Source organism: Synchiropus splendidus, unplaced genomic scaffold, assembly GCF_027744825.2.
Source record: "Synchiropus splendidus isolate RoL2022-P1 unplaced genomic scaffold, RoL_Sspl_1.0 HiC_scaffold_20, whole genome shotgun sequence".
NCBI lineage: Eukaryota > Metazoa > Chordata > Actinopteri > Syngnathiformes > Callionymidae > Synchiropus > Synchiropus splendidus.
In genome coordinates this window covers 1,196,514-1,218,096 of record NW_026527054.1, presented here as the reverse complement: position 1 = coordinate 1,218,096, position 21,583 = coordinate 1,196,514, and positions in this window count along the sequence as shown.

The window sequence follows — 21,583 nt, the reverse complement described above, 5'->3', positions numbered from 1 at the left end:
TTTTTATAATATACATGTTATTACAGTACATAAAGTCAATTTATTTCAGAATTCTACAGTAAAACCTCTTCAAACTTACAGGGATAGTAGAGTAGAGCTCCCTGAACAGGAATCCAGTGAAAGATTTCACTAACCTCTTGTAGTTTTTTTAATATAATTTTTTCATAATATACTTGTTATTACAGTACATAAAGTGGATTTATTTTATAATTCTACAGTAAAAACTCTTCAAACTTACAGGGATAGTAGAGTAGAGCTCCCTGAACAGGAATCCAGTGAAAGATTTCACTAACCTCTTGTAGTTTTTTTTATATAATTTTTTACATTATATACATATTATTACATTACATAAAGTCAATTTATTTCATAATTCTACAGTAAAAACACTCCAAACTCACATGGATAGTAGAGCAGAGCTCCCTGAACAGGAATGCAGTGAAAGATTTCACTAACCTCTTGTAGTTTTTTTTATATAATTTTTTATTAATATCCATGTTGTCAGAGTACATGAAGTCTATTTATTTCATAATTCTACAGTAAAAACACTCCAAACTCACAGGGATAGTAGAGTAGACCACCCTGAACAGGAATGCAGTGAAAGATTTCACTAACCTCTTTTGGTTTATTTTATATAATTTCTTTTATAATATACATGTTATTACAGTACATAAAGTCAATTTATTTCAGAATTCTACAGTAAAAACACTCCAAACTCACCTCTTGTGGTTTTTGTAATATGTGTTCTTAATCATATTTATTTATATAATATATTTTATATAATATTTAATAATATTTATCATCTCCGTAACACACAACTACCCTTTACTGGCGCTTACGGAGTCGCTACCGTATCGGCACAAATAGACGCGCATGGTTTTTTTTTTTGTGGGCTGGCGAGATGGGTATTTGTAGATCGCGGGCTAGCGTGATGCCAGTAAATCTGAACTGTCTGAAGTGTTTTTCCAAAGTTATTCACACTTTTATGTTTGGCGTTCCGAAACCCACCTTATATCAGGCTGAAAAGCGTTTTTGTGCATTGTGCCATAACTTTTCAGGGAAGCTTCAGAACATGAAATTTTAAACTCCCACTATAGCAGAAAGGGTCTTTCTAGTAGTTGCACGTCAAATCTAAACTGTCTGAAGTGTTTTTCCAAAGTTATTAACACTTTTATGTTTGGCGTTCCGAAACCCACCTTATCTCAGGCTGAAAAGCGTTTTTGTGCATTGTGCCATAACTTTTCAGGGAAGCTTCAGAACATGAAATTTTAACCTCCCACTATAGCAGAAAGCGTCTTTCTTGTAGTTGCACATCAAATCTAAACTGTCTGAAGTGTTTTTCCAAAGTTATCAACACTTTTATGTTTGGCGTTCCGAAACCCACCTTATCTCAGGCTGAAAAGCGTTTTTGTGCATTGTGCCATAACTTTTCAGGGAAGCTTCAGAACATGAAATTTTAACCTCCCACTATAGCAGAAAGGGTCTTTCTAGTAGTTGCACATCAAATCTAAACTGTCTGAAGTGTTTTTCCAAAGTTATTAACACTTTTATGTTTGGCGTCCGAAACCCACCTTATCTCAGGCTGAAAAGCGTTTTTGTGCATTGTGCCATAACTTTTCAGGGAAGCTTCAGAACATGAAATTTTAACCTCCCACTATAGCAGAAAGGGTCTTTCTAGTAGTTGCACATCAAATCTAAACTGTCTGAAGTGTTTTTCCAAAGTTATTAACACTTTTATGTTTGGCGTTCCGAAACCCACCTTATCTCAGGCTGAAAAGCGTTTTTGTGCATTGTGCCATAACTTTTCAGGGAAGCTTCAGAACATGAAATTTTAACCTCCCACTATAGCAGAAAGGGTCTTTCTAGTAGTTGCACATCAAATCTAAACTGTCTGAAGTGTTTTTCCAAAGTTATCAACACTTTTATGTTTGGCGTTCCGAAACCCACCTTATCTCAGGCTGAAAATGCGTTTTTACGCATTGTGCCATAACTTTTCAGGGAAGCTTCAGAACATGAAATTTTAACCTCCCACTATAGCAGAAAGGGTCTTTCTAGTATATGCACATCAAATCTAAACTGTCTGAAGTGTTTTTCCAAAGTTATTAACACTTTTATGTTTGGCGTTCCGAAACCCACCTTATCTCAGGCTGAAAAGCGTTTTTGTGCATTGTGCCATAACTTTTCAGGGAAGCTTCAGAACATGAAATTTTAACCTCCCACTATAGCAGAAAGGGTCTTTCTAGTAGTTGCACATCAAATCTAAACTGTCTGAAGTGTTTTTCCAAAGTTATCAACACTTTTATGTTTGGCGTTCCGAAACCCACCTTATCTCAGGCTGAAAAGCGTTTTTACGCATTGTGCCATAACTTTTCAGGGAAGCTTCAGAACATGAAATTTTAACCTCCCACTATAGCAGAAAGGGTCTTTCTAGTAGGTGCACATCAAATCTAAACTGTCTGAAGTGTTTTTCCAAAGTTATTAACACTTTTATGTTTGGCGATCCGAAACCCACCTTATCTCAGGCTGAAAAGCGTTTTTGTGCATTGTGCCATAACTTTTCAGGGAAGCTTCAGAACATGAAATTTTAACCTCCCACTATAGCAGAAAAGGTCTTTCTAGTAGTTGCACATCAAATCTAAACTGTCTGAAGTGTTTTTCCACAGTTATTAACACTTTTATGTTTGGCGTTCCGAAACCCACCTTATCTCAGGCTGAAAAGCGTTGTTGTGCATTGTGCCATAACTTTTCAGGGAAGCTTCAGAACATGAAATTTTAACCTCCCACTATAGCAGAAAGGGTCTTTCTAGTAGTTGCACATCAAATCTAAACTGTCTGAAGTGTTTCTCCAAAGTTATTAACACTTTTATGTTTGGCGTTCCGAAACCCACCTTATCTCAGGCTGAAAAGCGTTTTTGTGCATTGTGCCATAACTTTTCAGGGAAGCTTCAGAACATGAAATTTTAACCTCCCACTATAGCAGAAAGGGTCTTTCTAGTAGTTGCACATCAAATCTAAACTGTCTGAAGTGTTTTTCCAAAGTTATCAACACTTTTATGTTTGGCGTTCCGAAACCCACCTTATCTCAGGCTGAAAAGCGTTTTTACGCATTGTGCCATAACTTTTCAGGGAAGCTTCAGAACATGAAATTTTAACCTCCCACTATAGCAGAAAGGGTCTTTCTAGTAGATGCACATCAAATCTAAACTGTCTGAAGTGTTTTTCCAAAGTTATTAACACTTTTATGTTTGGCGTTCCGAAACCCACCTTATCTCAGGCTGAAAAGCGTTTTTGTGCATTGTGCCATAACTTTTCAGGGAAGCTTCAGAACATGAAATTTTAACCTCCCACTATAGCAGAAAGGGTCTTTCTAGTAGTTGCACATCAAATCTAAACTGTCTGAAGTGTTTTTCCAAAGTTATCAACACTTTTATGTTTGGCGTTCCGAAACCCACCTTATCTCAGGCTGAAAAGCGTTTTTACGCATTGTGCCATAACTTTTCAGGGAAGCTTCAGAACATGAAATTTTAACCTCCCACTATAGCAGAAAGGGTCTTTCTAGTAGGTGCACATCAAATCTAAGCTGTCTGAAGTGTTCCTCGAAAGTTATCAACACTTTTATGATTGGCGTTCCGAAACCCACCTTATCTCAGGCTGAAAAGTGTTTTTACGCATTGTGCCATAACTTTTCAGGGAAGCTTCAGAACATGAAATTTTAACCTCCCACTATAGCAGAAAGGGTCTTTCTAGTAGTTGCACATCAAATCTAAACTGTCTGAAGTGTTTTTCCAAAGTTATCAACACTTTTATGTTTGGCGTTCCGAAACCCACCTTATCTCAGGCTGAAAAGCGTTTTTACGCATTGTGCCATAACTTTTCAGGGAAGCTTCAGAACATGAAATTTTAACCTCCCACTATAGCAGAAAGGGTCTTTCTAGTATATGCACATCAAATCTAAACTGTCTGAAGTGTTTTTCCAAAGTTATCAACACTTTTATGTTTGGCGTTCCGAAACCCACCTTATCTCAGGCTGAAAAGCGTTTTTACGCATTGTGCCATAACTTTTCAGGGAAGCTTCAGAACATGAAATTTTAACCTCCCACTATAGCAGAAAGGGTCTTTCTAGTAGGTGCACATCAAATCTAAACTGTCTGAAGTGTTTTTCCAAAGTTATTAACACTTTTATGTTTGGCGATCCGAAACCCACCTTATCTCAGGCTGAAAAGCGTTTTTGTGCATTGTGCCATAACTTTTCAGGGAAGCTTCAGAACATGAAATTTTAACCTCCCACTATAGCAGAAAAGGTCTTTCTAGTAGTTGCACATCAAATCTAAACTGTCTGAAGTGTTTTTCCACAGTTATTAACACTTTTATGTTTGGCGTTCCGAAACCCACCTTATCTCAGGCTGAAAAGCGTTGTTGTGCATTGTGCCATAACTTTTCAGGGAAGCTTCAGAACATGAAATTTTAACCTCCCACTATAGCAGAAAGGGTCTTTCTAGTAGTTGCACATCAAATCTAAACTGTCTGAAGTGTTTCTCCAAAGTTATTAACACTTTTATGTTTGGCGTTCCGAAACCCACCTTATCTCAGGCTGAAAAGCGTTTTTGTGCATTGTGCCATAACTTTTCAGGGAAGCTTCAGAACATGAAATTTTAACCTCCCACTATAGCAGAAAGGGTCTTTCTAGTAGTTGCACATCAAATCTAAACTGTCTGAAGTGTTTTTCCAAAGTTATCAACACTTTTATGTTTGGCGTTCCGAAACCCACCTTATCTCAGGCTGAAAAGCGTTTTTACGCATTGTGCCATAACTTTTCAGGGAAGCTTCAGAACATGAAATTTTAACCTCCCACTATAGCAGAAAGGGTCTTTCTAGTAGATGCACATCAAATCTAAACTGTCTGAAGTGTTTTTCCAAAGTTATTAACACTTTTATGTTTGGCGTTCCGAAACCCACCTTATCTCAGGCTGAAAAGCGTTTTTGTGCATTGTGCCATAACTTTTCAGGGAAGCTTCAGAACATGAAATTTTAACCTCCCACTATAGCAGAAAGGGTCTTTCTAGTAGTTGCACATCAAATCTAAACTGTCTGAAGTGTTTTTCCAAAGTTATCAACACTTTTATGTTTGGCGTTCCGAAACCCACCTTATCTCAGGCTGAAAAGCGTTTTTACGCATTGTGCCATAACTTTTCAGGGAAGCTTCAGAACATGAAATTTTAACCTCCCACTATAGCAGAAAGGGTCTTTCTAGTAGGTGCACATCAAATCTAAGCTGTCTGAAGTGTTCCTCGAAAGTTATCAACACTTTTATGATTGGCGTTCCGAAACCCACCTTATCTCAGGCTGAAAAGTGTTTTTACGCATTGTGCCATAACTTTTCAGGGAAGCTTCAGAACATGAAATTTTAACCTCCCACTATAACAGAAAGGGTCTTTCTAGTAGGTGCACATCAAATCTAAGCTGTCTGAAGTGTTTTTCGAAAGTTATCAACACTTTTATGTTTGGCGTTCCGAAACCCACCTATCTCAGGCTGAAAAGCGTTTTTGTGCATTGTGCTATAACTTTTCAGGGAAGCTTCAGAACATGAAATTTTAACCTCCCACTATAGCAGAAAGGGTCTTTCTAGTAGTTGCACATCAAATCTAAACTGTCTGAAGTGTTTTTCCAAAGTTATTAACACTTTTATGTTTGGCGTTCCGAAACCCACCTTATCTCAGGCTGAAAAGCGTTTTTGTGCATTGTGCCATAACTTTTCAGGGAAGCTTCAGAACATGAAATTTTAACCTCCCACTATTGCAGAAAGGGTCTTTCTAGTAGTTGCACATCAAATCTAAACTGTCTGAAGTGTTTTTCCAAAGTTATCAACACTTTTATGTTTGGCGTTCCGAAACCCACCTTATCTCAGGCTGAAAAGCGTTTTTACGCATTGTGCCATAACTTTTCAGGGAAGCTTCAGAACATGAAATTTTAACCTCCCACTATAGCAGAAAGGGTCTTTCTAGTAGGTGCACATCAAATCTAAGCTGTCTGAAGTGTTTTTCGAAAGTTATCAACACTTTTATGTTTGGCGTTCCGAAACCCACCTTATCTCAGGCTGAAAAGCGTTTTTGTGCATTGTGCCATAACTTTTCAGGGAAGCTTCAGAACATGAAATTTTAACCTCCCACTATAGCAGAAAGGGTCTTTCTAGTAGTTGCACATCAAATCTAAACTGTCTGAAGTGTTTTTCCAAAGTTATTAACACTTTTATGTTTGGCGTTCCGAAACCCACCTTATCTCAGGCTGAAAAGCGTTTTTGTGCATTGTGCCATAACTTTTCAGGGAAGCTTCAGAACATGAAATTTTAACCTCCCACTATAGCAGAAAGGGTCTTTCTAGTAGGTGCACATCAAATCTAAGCTGTCTGAAGTGTTTCTCGAAAGTTATCAACACTTTTATGTTTGGCGTTCCGAAACCCACCTTATCTCAGGCTGAAAAGTGTTTTTACGCATTGTGCCATAACTTTTCAGGGAAGCTTCAGAACATGAAATTTTAACCTCCCACTATAACAGAAAGGGTCTTTCTAGTAGGTGCACATCAAATCTAAGCTGTCTGAAGTGTTTTTCGAAAGTTATCAACACTTTTATGTTTGGCGTTCCGAAACCCACCTATCTCAGGCTGAAAAGCGTTTTTGTGCATTGTGCCATAACTTTTCACGGAAGCTTCAGAACATGAAATTTTAACCTCCCACTATAGCAGAAAGGGTCTTTCGAGTATTTGCACATCAAATCTAAACTGTCTGAAGTGTTTTTCCAAAGTTATTAACACTTTTATGTTTGGCGTTCCGAAACCCACCTTATCTCAGGCTGAAAAGCGTTTTTGTGCATTGTGCCATAACTTTTCAGGGAAGCTTCAGAACATGAAATTTTAACCTTCCACTATTGCAGAAAGGGTCTTTCTAGTAGTTGCACATCAAATCTAAACTGTCTGAAGTGTTTTTCCAAAGTTATCAACACTTTTATGTTTGGCGTTCCGAAACCCACCTTATCTCAGGCTGAAAAGCGTTTTTACGCATTGTGCCATAACTTTTCAGGGAAGCTTCAGAACATGAAATTTTAACCTCCCACTATAGCAGAAAGGGTCTTTCTAGTAGGTGCACATCAAATCTAAACTGTCTGAAGTGTTTTTCCAAAGTTATTAACACTTTTATGTTTGGCGATCCGAAACCCACCTTATCTCAGGCTGAAAAGTGTTTTTGTGCATTGTGCCATAACTTTTCAGGGAAGCTTCAGAACATGAAATTTTAACCTCCCACTATAGCAGAAAAGGTCTTTCTAGTAGTTGCACATCAAATCTAAACTGTCTGAAGTGTTTTTCCACAGTTATTAACACTTTTATGTTTGGCGTTCCGAAACCCACCTTATCTCAGGCTGAAAAGCGTTGTTGTGCATTGTGCCATAACTTTTCAGGGAAGCTTCAGAACATGAAATTTTAACCTCCCACTATAGCAGAAAGGGTCTTTCTAGTAGTTGCACATCAAATCTAAACTGTCTGAAGTGTTTCTCCAAAGTTATTAACACTTTTATGTTTGGCGTTCCGAAACCCACCTTATCTCAGGCTGAAAAGCGTTTTTGTGCATTGTGCCATAACTTTTCAGGGAAGCTTCAGAACATGAAATTTTAACCTCCCACTATAGCAGAAAGGGTCTTTCTAGTAGTTGCACATCAAATCTAAACTGTCTGAAGTGTTTTTCCAAAGTTATCAACACTTTTATGTTTGGCGTTCCGAAACCCACCTTATCTCAGGCTGAAAAGCGTTTTTACGCATTGTGCCATAACTTTTCAGGGAAGCTTCAGAACATGAAATTTTAACCTCCCACTATAGCAGAAAGGGTCTTTCTAGTAGATGCACATCAAATCTAAACTGTCTGAAGTGTTTTTCCAAAGTTATTAACACTTTTATGTTTGGCGTTCCGAAACCCACCTTATCTCAGGCTGAAAAGCGTTTTTGTGCATTGTGCCATAACTTTTCAGGGAAGCTTCAGAACATGAAATTTTAACCTCCCACTATAGCAGAAAGGGTCTTTCTAGTAGTTGCACATCAAATCTAAACTGTCTGAAGTGTTTTTCCAAAGTTATCAACACTTTTATGTTTGGCGTTCCGAAACCCACCTTATCTCAGGCTGAAAAGCGTTTTTACGCATTGTGCCATAACTTTTCAGGGAAGCTTCAGAACATGAAATTTTAACCTCCCACTATAGCAGAAAGGGTCTTTCTAGTAGGTGCACATCAAATCTAAGCTGTCTGAAGTGTTCCTCGAAAGTTATCAACACTTTTATGATTGGCGTTCCGAAACCCACCTTATCTCAGGCTGAAAAGTGTTTTTACGCATTGTGCCATAACTTTTCAGGGAAGCTTCAGAACATGAAATTTTAACCTCCCACTATAACAGAAAGGGTCTTTCTAGTAGGTGCACATCAAATCTAAGCTGTCTGAAGTGTTTTTCGAAAGTTATCAACACTTTTATGTTTGGCGTTCCGAAACCCACCTATCTCAGGCTGAAAAGCGTTTTTGTGCATTGTGCTATAACTTTTCAGGGAAGCTTCAGAACATGAAATTTTAACCTCCCACTATAGCAGAAAGGGTCTTTCTAGTAGTTGCACATCAAATCTAAACTGTCTGAAGTGTTTTTCCAAAGTTATTAACACTTTTATGTTTGGCGTTCCGAAACCCACCTTATCTCAGGCTGAAAAGCGTTTTTGTGCATTGTGCCATAACTTTTCAGGGAAGCTTCAGAACATGAAATTTTAACCTCCCACTATTGCAGAAAGGGTCTTTCTAGTAGTTGCACATCAAATCTAAACTGTCTGAAGTGTTTTTCCAAAGTTATCAACACTTTTATGTTTGGCGTTCCGAAACCCACCTTATCTCAGGCTGAAAAGCGTTTTTACGCATTGTGCCATAACTTTTCAGGGAAGCTTCAGAACATGAAATTTTAACCTCCCACTATAGCAGAAAGGGTCTTTCTAGTAGGTGCACATCAAATCTAAGCTGTCTGAAGTGTTTTTCGAAAGTTATCAACACTTTTATGTTTGGCGTTCCGAAACCCACCTTATCTCAGGCTGAAAAGCGTTTTTGTGCATTGTGCCATAACTTTTCAGGGAAGCTTCAGAACATGAAATTTTAACCTCCCACTATAGCAGAAAGGGTCTTTCTAGTAGTTGCACATCAAATCTAAACTGTCTGAAGTGTTTTTCCAAAGTTATTAACACTTTTATGTTTGGCGTTCCGAAACCCACCTTATCTCAGGCTGAAAAGCGTTTTTGTGCATTGTGCCATAACTTTTCAGGGAAGCTTCAGAACATGAAATTTTAACCTCCCACTATAGCAGAAAGGGTCTTTCTAGTAGGTGCACATCAAATCTAAGCTGTCTGAAGTGTTTCTCGAAAGTTATCAACACTTTTATGTTTGGCGTTCCGAAACCCACCTTATCTCAGGCTGAAAAGTGTTTTTACGCATTGTGCCATAACTTTTCAGGGAAGCTTCAGAACATGAAATTTTAACCTCCCACTATAACAGAAAGGGTCTTTCTAGTAGGTGCACATCAAATCTAAGCTGTCTGAAGTGTTTTTCGAAAGTTATCAACACTTTTATGTTTGGCGTTCCGAAACCCACCTATCTCAGGCTGAAAAGCGTTTTTGTGCATTGTGCCATAACTTTTCACGGAAGCTTCAGAACATGAAATTTTAACCTCCCACTATAGCAGAAAGGGTCTTTCGAGTATTTGCACATCAAATCTAAACTGTCTGAAGTGTTTTTCCAAAGTTATTAACACTTTTATGTTTGGCGTTCCGAAACCCACCTTATCTCAGGCTGAAAAGCGTTTTTGTGCATTGTGCCATAACTTTTCAGGGAAGCTTCAGAACATGAAATTTTAACCTCCCACTATTGCAGAAAGGGTCTTTCTAGTAGTTGCACATCAAATCTAAACTGTCTGAAGTGTTTTTCCAAAGTTATCAACACTTTTATGTTTGGCGTTCCGAAACCCACCTTATCTCAGGCTGAAAAGCGTTTTTACGCATTGTGCCATAACTTTTCAGGGAAGCTTCAGAACATGAAATTTTAACCTCCCACTATAGCAGAAAGGGTCTTTCTAGTAGGTGCACATCAAATCTAAGCTGTCTGAAGTGTTTTTCGAAAGTTATCAACACTTTTATGTTTGGCGTTCCGAAACCCACCTTATCTCAGGCTGAAAAGCGTTTTTGTGCATTGTGCCATAACTTTTCAGGGAAGCTTCAGAACATGAAATTTTAACCTCCCACTATAGCAGAAAGGGTCTTTCTAGTAGTTGCACATCAAATCTAAACTGTCTGAAGTGTTTTTCCAAAGTTATTAACACTTTTATGTTTGGCGTTCCGAAACCCACCTTATCTCAGGCTGAAAAGCGTTTTTGTGCATTGTGCCATAACTTTTCAGGGAAGCTTCAGAACATGAAATTTTAACCACCCACTATAGCAGAAAGGATTTTTCTAGTAGTTGCACATCAAATCTAAACTGTCTGAAGTGTTTTTCCACAGTTATTAACACTTTTATGTTTGGCGTTCCGAAACCCACCTTATCTCAAGCTGAAAAGCGTTTTTGTGCATTGTGCCATAACTTTTCAGGGAAGCTTCAGAACATGAAATTTTAACCTCCCACTATTGCAGAAAGGGTCTTTCTAGTAGTTGCACATCAAATCTAAACTGTCTGAAGTGTTTTTCCAAAGTTATCAACACTTTTATGTTTGGCGTTCCGAAACCCACCTTATCTCAGGCTGAAAAGCGTTTTTACGCATTGTGCCATAACTTTTCAGGGAAGCTTCAGAACATGAAATTTTAACCTCCCACTATAGCAGAAAGGGTCTTTCTAGTAGGTGCACATCAAATCTAAGCTGTCTGAAGTGTTTTTGGAAAGTTATCAACACTTTTATGTTTGGCGTTCCGAAACCCACCTTATCTCAGGCTGAAAAGCGTTTTTGTGCATTGTGCCATAACTTTTCAGGGAAGCTTCAGAACATGAAATTTTAACCTCCCACTATAGCAGAAAGGGTCTTTCTAGTAGTTGCACATCAAATCTAAACTGTCTGAAGTGTTTTTCCAAAGTTATTAACACTTTTATGTTTGGCGTTCCGAAACCCACCTTATCTCAGGCTGAAAAGCGTTTTTGTGCATTGTGCCATAACTTTTCAGGGAAGCTTCAGAACATGAAATTTTAACCTCCCACTATAGCAGAAAGGGTCTTTCTAGTAGGTGCACATCAAATCTAAGCTGTCTGAAGTGTTTCTCGAAAGTTATCAACACTTTTATGTTTGGCGTTCCGAAACCCACCTTATCTCAGGCTGAAAAGTGTTTTTACGCATTGTGCCATAACTTTTCAGGGAAGCTTCAGAACATGAAATTTTAACCTCCCACTATAACAGAAAGGGTCTTTCTAGTAGGTGCACATCAAATCTAAGCTGTCTGAAGTGTTTTTCGAAAGTTATCAACACTTTTATGTTTGGCGTTCCGAAACCCACCTATCTCAGGCTGAAAAGCGTTTTTGTGCATTGTGCCATAACTTTTCACGGAAGCTTCAGAACATGAAATTTTAACCTCCCACTATAGCAGAAAGGGTCTTTCGAGTATTTGCACATCAAATCTAAACTGTCTGAAGTGTTTTTCCAAAGTTATTAACACTTTTATGTTTGGCGTTCCGAAACCCACCTTATCTCAGGCTGAAAAGCGTTTTTGTGCATTGTGCCATAACTTTTCAGGGAAGCTTCAGAACATGAAATTTTAACCTCCCACTATTGCAGAAAGGGTCTTTCTAGTAGTTGCACATCAAATCTAAACTGTCTGAAGTGTTTTTCCAAAGTTATCAACACTTTTATGTTTGGCGTTCCGAAACCCACCTTATCTCAGGCTGAAAAGCGTTTTTACGCATTGTGCCATAACTTTTCAGGGAAGCTTCAGAACATGAAATTTTAACCTCCCACTATAGCAGAAAGGGTCTTTCTAGTAGGTGCACATCAAATCTAAGCTGTCTGAAGTGTTTTTCGAAAGTTATCAACACTTTTATGTTTGGCGTTCCGAAACCCACCTTATCTCAGGCTGAAAAGCGTTTTTGTGCATTGTGCCATAACTTTTCAGGGAAGCTTCAGAACATGAAATTTTAACCTCCCACTATAGCAGAAAGGGTCTTTCTAGTAGTTGCACATCAAATCTAAACTGTCTGAAGTGTTTTTCCAAAGTTATTAACACTTTTATGTTTGGCGTTCCGAAACCCACCTTATCTCAGGCTGAAAAGCGTTTTTGTGCATTGTGCCATAACTTTTCAGGGAAGCTTCAGAACATGAAATTTTAACCACCCACTATAGCAGAAAGGGTTTTTCTAGTAGTTGCACATCAAATCTAAACTGTCTGAAGTGTTTTTCCACAGTTATTAACACTTTTATGTTTGGCGTTCCGAAACCCACCTTATCTCAAGCTGAAAAGCGTTTTTGTGCATTGTGCCATAACTTTTCAGGGAAGCTTCAGAACATGAAATTTTAACCTCCCACTATAGCAGAAAGGGTCTTTCTAGTAGTTGCACATCAAATCTAAACTGTCTGAAGTGTTTTTCCAAAGTTATCAACACTTTTATGTTTGGCGTTCCGAAACCCACCTTATCTCAGGCTGAAAAGCGTTTTTACGCATTGTGCCATAACTTTTCAGGGAAGCTTCAGAACATGAAATTTTAACCTCCCACTATAGCAGAAAGGGTCTTTCTAGTAGGTGCACATCAAATCTAAGCTGTCTGAAGTGTTTTTCGAAAGTTATCAACACTTTTATGTTTGGCGTTCCGAAACCCACCTTATCTCAGGCTGAAAAGCGTTTTTGTGCATTGTGCCATAACTTTTCAGGGAAGCTTCAGAACATGAAATTTTAACCTCCCACTATAGCAGAAAGGGTCTTTCTAGTAGTTGCACATCAAATCTAAGCTGTCTTAAGTGTTTTTCAAAAGTTATCAACACTTTTATGTTTGGCGTTCCGAAACCCACCTTATCTCAGGCTGAAAAGCGTTTTTGTGCATTGTGCCATAACTTTTCAGGAAAGCTTCAGAACATGAAATTTTTACCTCCCACTATAGCAGAAAGGGTCTTTCTAGTAGTTGCACATCAAATCTAAACTGTCTGAAGTGTTTTTCCAAAGTTATCAACACTTTTATGTTTGGCGTTCCGAAACCCACCTTATCTCAGGCTGAAAAGCGTTTTTACGCATTGTGCCATAACTTTTCAGGGAAGCTTCAGAACATGAAATTTTAACCTCCCACTATAGCAGAAAGGGTCTTTCTAGTAGGTGCACATCAAATCTAAACTGTCTGAAGTGTTTTTCCAAAGTTATTAACACTTTTATGTTTGGCGATCCGAAACCCACCTTATCTCAGGCTGAAAAGTGTTTTTGTGCATTGTGCCATAACTTTTCAGGGAAGCTTCAGAACATGAAATTTTAACCTCCCACTATAGCAGAAAAGGTCTTTCTAGTAGTTGCACATCAAATCTAAACTGTCTGAAGTGTTTTTCCACAGTTATTAACACTTTTATGTTTGGCGTTCCGAAACCCACCTTATCTCAGGCTGAAAAGCGTTGTTGTGCATTGTGCCATAACTTTTCAGGGAAGCTTCAGAACATGAAATTTTAACCTCCCACTATAGCAGAAAGGGTCTTTCTAGTAGTTGCACATCAAATCTAAACTGTCTGAAGTGTTTTTCCAAAGTTATCAACACTTTTATGTTTGGCGTTCCGAAACCCACCTTATCTCAGGCTGAAAAGCGTTTTTACGCATTGTGCCATAACTTTTCAGGGAAGCTTCAGAACATGAAATTTTAACCTCCCACTATAGCAGAAAGGGTCTTTCTAGTAGATGCACATCAAATCTAAACTGTCTGAAGTGTTTTTCCAAAGTTATCAACACTTTTATGTTTGGCGTTCCGAAACCCACCTTATCTCAGGCTGAAAAGCGTTTTTACGCATTGTGCCATAACTTTTCAGGGAAGCTTCAGAACATGAAATTTTAACCTCCCACTATAGCAGAAAGGGTCTTTCTAGTAGGTGCACATCAAATCTAAGCTGTCTGAAGTGTTTCTCGAAAGTTATCAACACTTTTATGATTGGCGTTCCGAAACCCACCTTATCTCAGGCTGAAAAGTGTTTTTACGCATTGTGCCATAACTTTTCAGGGAAGCTTCAGAACATGTAATTTTAACCTCCCACTATAACAGAAAGGGTCTTTCTAGTAGGTGCACATCAAATCTAAGCTGTCTGAAGTGTTTTTCGAAAGTTATCAACACTTTTATGTTTGGCGTTCCGAAACCCACCTATCTCAGGCTGAAAAGCGTTTTTGTGCATTGTGCCATAACTTTTCAGGGAAGCTTCAGAACATGAAATTTTAACCTCCCACTATAGCAGAAAGGGTCTTTCTAGTAGTTGCACATCAAATCTAAACTGTCTGAAGTGTTTTTCCAAAGTTATTAACACTTTTATGTTTGGCGTTCCGAAACCCACCTTATCTCAGGCTGAAAAGCGTTTTTGTGCATTGTGCCATAACTTTTCAGGGAAGCTTCAGAACATGAAATTTTAACCTCCCACTATTGCAGAAAGGGTCTTTCTAGTAGTTGCACATCAAATCTAAACTGTCTGAAGTGTTTTTCCAAAGTTATCAACACTTTTATGTTTGGCGTTCCGAAACCCACCTTATCTCAGGCTGAAAAGCGTTTTTACGCATTGTGCCATAACTTTTCAGGGAAGCTTCAGAACATGAAATTTTAACCTCCCACTATAGCAGAAAGGGTCTTTCTAGTAGATGCACATCAAATCTAAACTGTCTGAAGTGTTTTTCCAAAGTTATTAACACTTTTATGTTTGGCGTTCCGAAACCCACCTTATCTCAGGCTGAAAAGCGTTTTTGTGCATTGTGCCATAACTTTTCAGGGAAGCTTCAGAACATGAAATTTTAACCTCCCACTATAGCAGAAAGGGTCTTTCTAGTAGTTGCACATCAAATCTAAACTGTCTGAAGTGTTTTTCCAAAGTTATCAACACTTTTATGTTTGGCGTTCCGAAACCCACCTTATCTCAGGCTGAAAAGCGTTTTTACGCATTGTGCCATAACTTTTCGGGGAAGCTTCAGAACATGAAATTTTAACCTCCCACTATAGCAGAAAGGGTCTTTCTAGTAGGTGCACATCAAATCTAAGCTGTCTGAAGTGTTTCTCGAAAGTTATCAACACTTTTATGATTGGCGTTCCGAAACCCACCTTATCTCAGGCTGAAAAGTGTTTTTACGCATTGTGCCATAACTTTTCAGGGAAGCTTCAGAACATGAAATTTTAACCTCCCACTATAACAGAAAGGGTCTTTCTAGTAGGTGCACATCAAATCTAAGCTGTCTGAAGTGTTTTTCGAAAGTTATCAACACTTTTATGTTTGGCGTTCCGAAACCCACCTATCTCAGGCTGAAAAGCGTTTTTGTGCATTGTGCTATAACTTTTCAGGGAAGCTTCAGAACATGAAATTTTAACCTCCCACTATAGCAGAAAGGGTCTTTCTAGTAGTTGCACATCAAATCTAAACTGTCTGAAGTGTTTTTCCAAAGTTATTAACACTTTTATGTTTGGCGTTCCGAAACCCACCTTATCTCAGGCTGAAAAGCGTTTTTGTGCATTGTGCCATAACTTTTCAGGGAAGCTTCAGAACATGAAATTTTAACCTCCCACTATTGCAGAAAGGGTCTTTCTAGTAGTTGCACATCAAATCTAAACTGTCTGAAGTGTTTTTCCAAAGTTATCAACACTTTTATGTTTGGCGTTCCGAAACCCACCTTATCTCAGGCTGAAAAGCGTTTTTACGCATTGTGCCATAACTTTTCAGGGAAGCTTCAGAACATGAAATTTTAACCTCCCACTATAGCAGAAAGGGTCTTTCTAGTAGGTGCACATCAAATCTAAGCTGTCTGAAGTGTTTTTCGAAAGTTATCAACACTTTTATGTTTGGCGTTCCGAAACCCACCTTATCTCAGGCTGAAAAGCGTTTTTGTGCATTGTGCCATAACTTTTCAGGGAAGCTTCAGAACATGAAATTTTAACCTCCCACTATAGCAGAAAGGGTCTTTCTAGTAGTTGCACATCAAATCAAAACTGTCTGAAGTGTTTTTCCAAAGTTATTAACACTTTTATGTTTGGCGTTCCGAAACCCACCTTATCTCAGGCTGAAAAGCGTTTTTGTGCATTGTGCCATAACTTTTCAGGGAAGCTTCAGAACATGAAATTTTAACCTCCCACTATAGCAGAAAGGGTCTTTCTAGTAGGTGCACATCAAATCTAAGCTGTCTGAAGTGTTTCTCGAAAGTTATCAACACTTTTATGTTTGGCGTTCCGAAACCCACCTTATCTCAGGCTGAAAAGTGTTTTTACGCATTGTGCCATAACTTTTCAGGGAAGCTTCAGAACATGAAATTTTAACCTCCCACTATAACAGAAAGGGTCTTTCTAGTAGGTGCACATCAAATCTAAACTGTCTGAAGTGTTTTTCGAAAGTTATCAACACTTTTATGTTTGGCGTTGCGAAACCCACCTATCTCAGGCTGAAAAGCGTTTTTGTGCATTGTGCCATAACTTTTCAGGGAAGCTTCAGAACATGAAATTTTAACCTCCCACTATAGCAGAAAGGGTCTTTCTAGTATTTGCACATCAAATCTAAACTGTCTGAAGTGTTTTTCCAAATTTATTACCACTTTTATGTTTGGCGTTCCAAAACCCACCTTATCTCAGGCTGAAAAGCGTTTTTGTGCATTGTGCCATAACTTTTCAGGGAAGCTTCAGAACATGAAATTTTAACCTCCCACTATTGCAGAAAGGGTCTTTCTAGTAGTTGCACATCAAATCTAAACTGTCTGAAGTGTTTTTCCAAAGTTATCAACACTTTTATGTTTGGCGTTCCGAAACCCACCTTATCTCAGGCTGAAAAGCGTTTTTACGCATTGTGCCATAACTTTTCAGGGAAGCTTCAGAACATGAAATTTTAACCTCCCACTATAGCAGAAAGGGTCTTTCTAGTAGGTGCACATCAAATCTAAGCTGTCTGAAGTGTTTTTCGAAAGTTATCAACACTTTTATGTTTGGCGTTCCGAAACCCACCTTATCTCAGGCTGAAAAGCGTTTTTGTGCATTGTGCCATAACTTTTCAGGGAAGCTTCAGAACATGAAATTTTAACCTCCCACTATAGCAGAAAGGGTCTTTCTAGTAGTTGCACATCAAATCTAAACTGTCTGAAGTGTTTTTCCAAAGTTATTAACACTTTTATGTTTGGCGTTCCGAAACCCACCTTATCTCAGGCTGAAAAGCGTTTTTGTGCATTGTGCCATAACTTTTCAGGGAAGCTTCAGAACATGAAATTTTAACCACCCACTATAGCAGAAAGGGTCTTTCTAGTAGTTGCACATCAAATCTAAACTGTCTGAAGTGTTTTTCCACAGTTATTAACACTTTTATGTTTGGCGTTCCGAAACCCACCTTATCTCAAGCTGAAAAGCGTTTTTGTGCATTGTGCCATAACTTTTCAGGGAAGCTTCAGAACATGAAATTTTAACCTCCCACTATAGCAGAAAGGGTCTTTCTAGTAGTTGCACATCAAATCTAAACTGTCTGAAGTGTTTTTCCAAAGTTATCAACACTTTTATGTTTGGCGTTCCGAAACCCACCTTATCTCAGGCTGAAAAGCGTTTTTACGCATTGTGCCATAACTTTTCAGGGAAGCTTCAGAACATGAAATTTTAACCTCCCACTATAGCAGAAAGGGTCTTTCTAGTAGGTGCACATCAAATCTAAACTGTCTGAAGTGTTTTTCCAAAGTTATTAACACTTTTATGTTTGGCGATCCGAAACCCACCTTATCTCAGGCTGAAAAGTGTTTTTGTGCATTGTGCCATAACTTTTCAGGGAAGCTTCAGAACATGAAATTTTAACCTCCCACTATAGCAGAAAAGGTCTTTCTAGTAGTTGCACATCAAATCTAAACTGTCTGAAGTGTTTTTCCACAGTTATTAACACTTTTATGTTTGGCGTTCCGAAACCCACCTTATCTCAGGCTGAAAAGCGTTGTTGTGCATTGTGCCATAACTTTTCAGGGAAGCTTCAGAACATGAAATTTTAACCTCCCACTATAGCAGAAAGGGTCTTTCTAGTAGATGCACATCAAATCTAAACTGTCTGAAGTGTTTCTCCAAAGTTATTAACACTTTTATGTTTGGCGTTCCGAAACCCACCTTATCTCAGGCTGAAAAGCGTTTTTGTGCATTGTGCCATAACTTTTCAGGGAAGCTTCAGAACATGAAATTTTAACCTCCCACTATAGCAGAAAGGGTCTTTCTAGTAGTTGCACATCAAATCTAAACTGTCTGAAGTGTTTTTCCAAAGTTATCAACACTTTTATGTTTGGCGTTCCGAAACCCACCTTATCTCAGGCTGAAAAGCGTTTTTACGCATTGTGCCATAACTTTTCAGGGAAGCTTCAGAACATGAAATTTTAACCTCCCACTATAGCAGAAAGGGTCTTTCTAGTAGATGCACATCAAATCTAAACTGTCTGAAGTGTTTTTCCAAAGTTATCAACACTTTTATGTTTGGCGTTCCGAAACCCACCTTATCTCAGGCTGAAAAGCGTTTTTACGCATTGTGCCATAACTTTTCAGGGAAGCTTCAGAACATGAAATTTTAACCTCCCACTATAGCAGAAAGGGTCTTTCTAGTAGGTGCACATCAAATCTAAGCTGTCTGAAGTGTTTCTCGAAAGTTATCAACACTTTTATGATTGGCGTTCCGAAACCCACCTTATCTCAGGCTGAAAAGTGTTTTTACGCATTGTGCCATAACTTTTCAGGGAAGCTTCAGAACATGAAATTTTAACCTCCCACTATAACAGAAAGGGTCTTTCTAGTAGGTGCACATCAAATCTAAGCTGTCTGAAGTGTTTTTCGAAAGTTATCAACACTTTTATGTTTGGCGTTCCGAAACCCACCTATCTCAGGCTGAAAAGCGTTTTTCTGCATTGTGCCATAACTTTTCAGGGAAGCTTCAGAACATGAAATTTTAACCTCCCACTATAGCAGAAAGGGTCTTTCTAGTAGTTGCACATCAAATCTAATCTGTCTGAACTGTTTTTCCAAAGTTATTAACACTTTCATGTTTGGCGTTCCGAAACCCACCTTATCTCAGGCTGAAAAGTGTTTTTGTGCATTGTGCCATAACTTTTCAGGGAAGCTTCAGAACATGAAATTTTAACCTCCCACTATTGCAGAAAGGGTCTTTCTAGTAGTTGCACATCAAATCTAAACTGTCTGAAGTGTTTTTCCAAAGTTATCAACACTTTTATGTTTGGCGTTCCGAAACCCACCTTATCTCAGGCTGAAAAGCGGTTTTACGCATTGTGCCATAACTTTTCAGGGAAGCTTCAGAACATGAAATTTTAACCTCCCACTATAGCAGAAAGGGTCTTTCTAGTAGGTGCACATCAAATCTAAGCTGTCTGAAGTGTTTTTCGAAAGTTATCAACACTTTTATGTTTGGCGTTCCGAAACCCACCTTATCTCAGGCTGAAAAGCGTTTTTGTGCATTGTGCCATAACTTTTCAGGGAAGCTTCAGAACATGAAATTTTAACCTCCCACTATAGCAGAAAGGGTCTTTCTAGTAGTTGCACATCAAATCTAAACTGTCTGAAGTGTTTTTCCAAAGTTATTAACACTTTTATGTTTGGCGTTCCGAAACCCACCTTATATCAGGCTGAAAAGCGTTTTTGTGCATTGTGCCATAACTTTTCAGGGAAGCTTCAGAACATGAAATTTTAACCTCCCACTATAGCAGAAAGGGTCTTTCTAGTAGGTGCACATCAAATCTAAGCTGTCTGAAGTGTTTCTCGAAAGTTATCAACACTTTTATGTTTGGCGTTCCGAAACCCACCTTATCTCAGGCTGAAAAGTGTTTTTACGCATTGTGCCATAACTTTTCAGGGAAGCTTCAGAACATGAAATTTTAACCTCCCACTATAACAGAAAGGGTCTTTCTAGTAGGTGCACATCAAATCTAAGCTGTCTGAAGTGTTTTTCGAAAGTTATCAACACTTTTATGTTTGGCGTTCCGAAACCCACCTATCTCAGGCTGAAAAGCGTTTTTGTGCATTGTGCCATAACTTTTCAGGGAAGCTTCAGAACATGAAATTTTAACCTCCCACTATAGCAGAAAGGGTCTTTCTAGTATTTGCACATCAAATCTAAACTGTCTGAAGTGTTTTTCCAAAGTTATTAAAACTTTTATGTTTGGCGTTCCGAAACCCACATTATCTCAGGCTGAAAAGCGTTTTTGTGCATTGTGCCATAACTTTTCAGGGAAGCTTCAGAACATGAAATTTTAACCTCCCACTATTGCAGAAAGGGTCTTTCTAGTAGTTGCACATCAAATCTAAACTGTCTGAAGTGTTTTTCCAAAGTTATCAACACTTTTATGTTTGGCGTTCCGAAACCCACCTTATCTCAGGCTGAAAAGCGGTTTTACGCATTGTGCCATAACTTTTCAGGGAAGCTTCAGAACATGAAATTTTAACCTCCCACTATAGCAGAAAGGGTCTTTCTAGTAGGTGCACATCAAATCTAAGCTGTCTGAAGTGTTTTTCGAAAGTTATCAACACTTTTATGTTTGGCGTTCCGAAACCCACCTTATCTCAGGCTGAAAAGCGTTTTTGTGCATTGTGCCATAACTTTTCAGGGAAGCTTCAGAACATGAAATTTTAACCTCCCACTATAGCAGAAAGGGTCTTTCTAGTAGTTGCACATCAAATCTAAACTGTCTGAAGTGTTTTTCCAAAGTTATTAACACTTTTATGTTTGGCGTTCCGAAACCCACCTTATCTCAGGCTGAAAAGCGTTTTTGTGCATTGTGCCATAACTTTTCAGGGAAGCTTCAGAACATGAAATTTTAACCTCCCACTATAGCAGAAAGGGTCTTTCTAGTAGGTGCACATCAAATCTAAGCTGTCTGAAGTGTTTCTCGAAAGTTATCAACACTTTTATGTTTGGCGTTCCGAAACCCACCTTATCTCAGGCTGAAAAGTGTTTTTACGCATTGTGCCATAACTTTTCAGGCAAGCTTCAGAACATGAAATTTTAACCTCCCACTATAACAGAAAGGGTCTTTCTAGTAGGTGCACATCAAATCTAAGCTGTCTGAAGTGTTTTTCGAAAGTTATCAACACTTTTATGTTTGGCGTTCCGAAACCCACCTATCTCAGGCTGAAAAGCGTTTTTGTGCATTGTGCCATAACTTTTCAGGGAAGCTTCAGAACATGAAATTTTAACCTCCCACTATAGCAGAAAGGGTCTTTCTAGTATTTGCACATCAAATCTAAACTGTCTGAAGTGTTTTTCCAAAGTTATTAAAACTTTTATGTTTGGCGTTCCGAAACCCACATTATCTCAGGCTGAAAAGCGTTTTTGTGCATTGTGCCATAACTTTTCAGGGAAGCTTCAGAACATGAAATTTTAACCTCCCACTATTGCAGAAAGG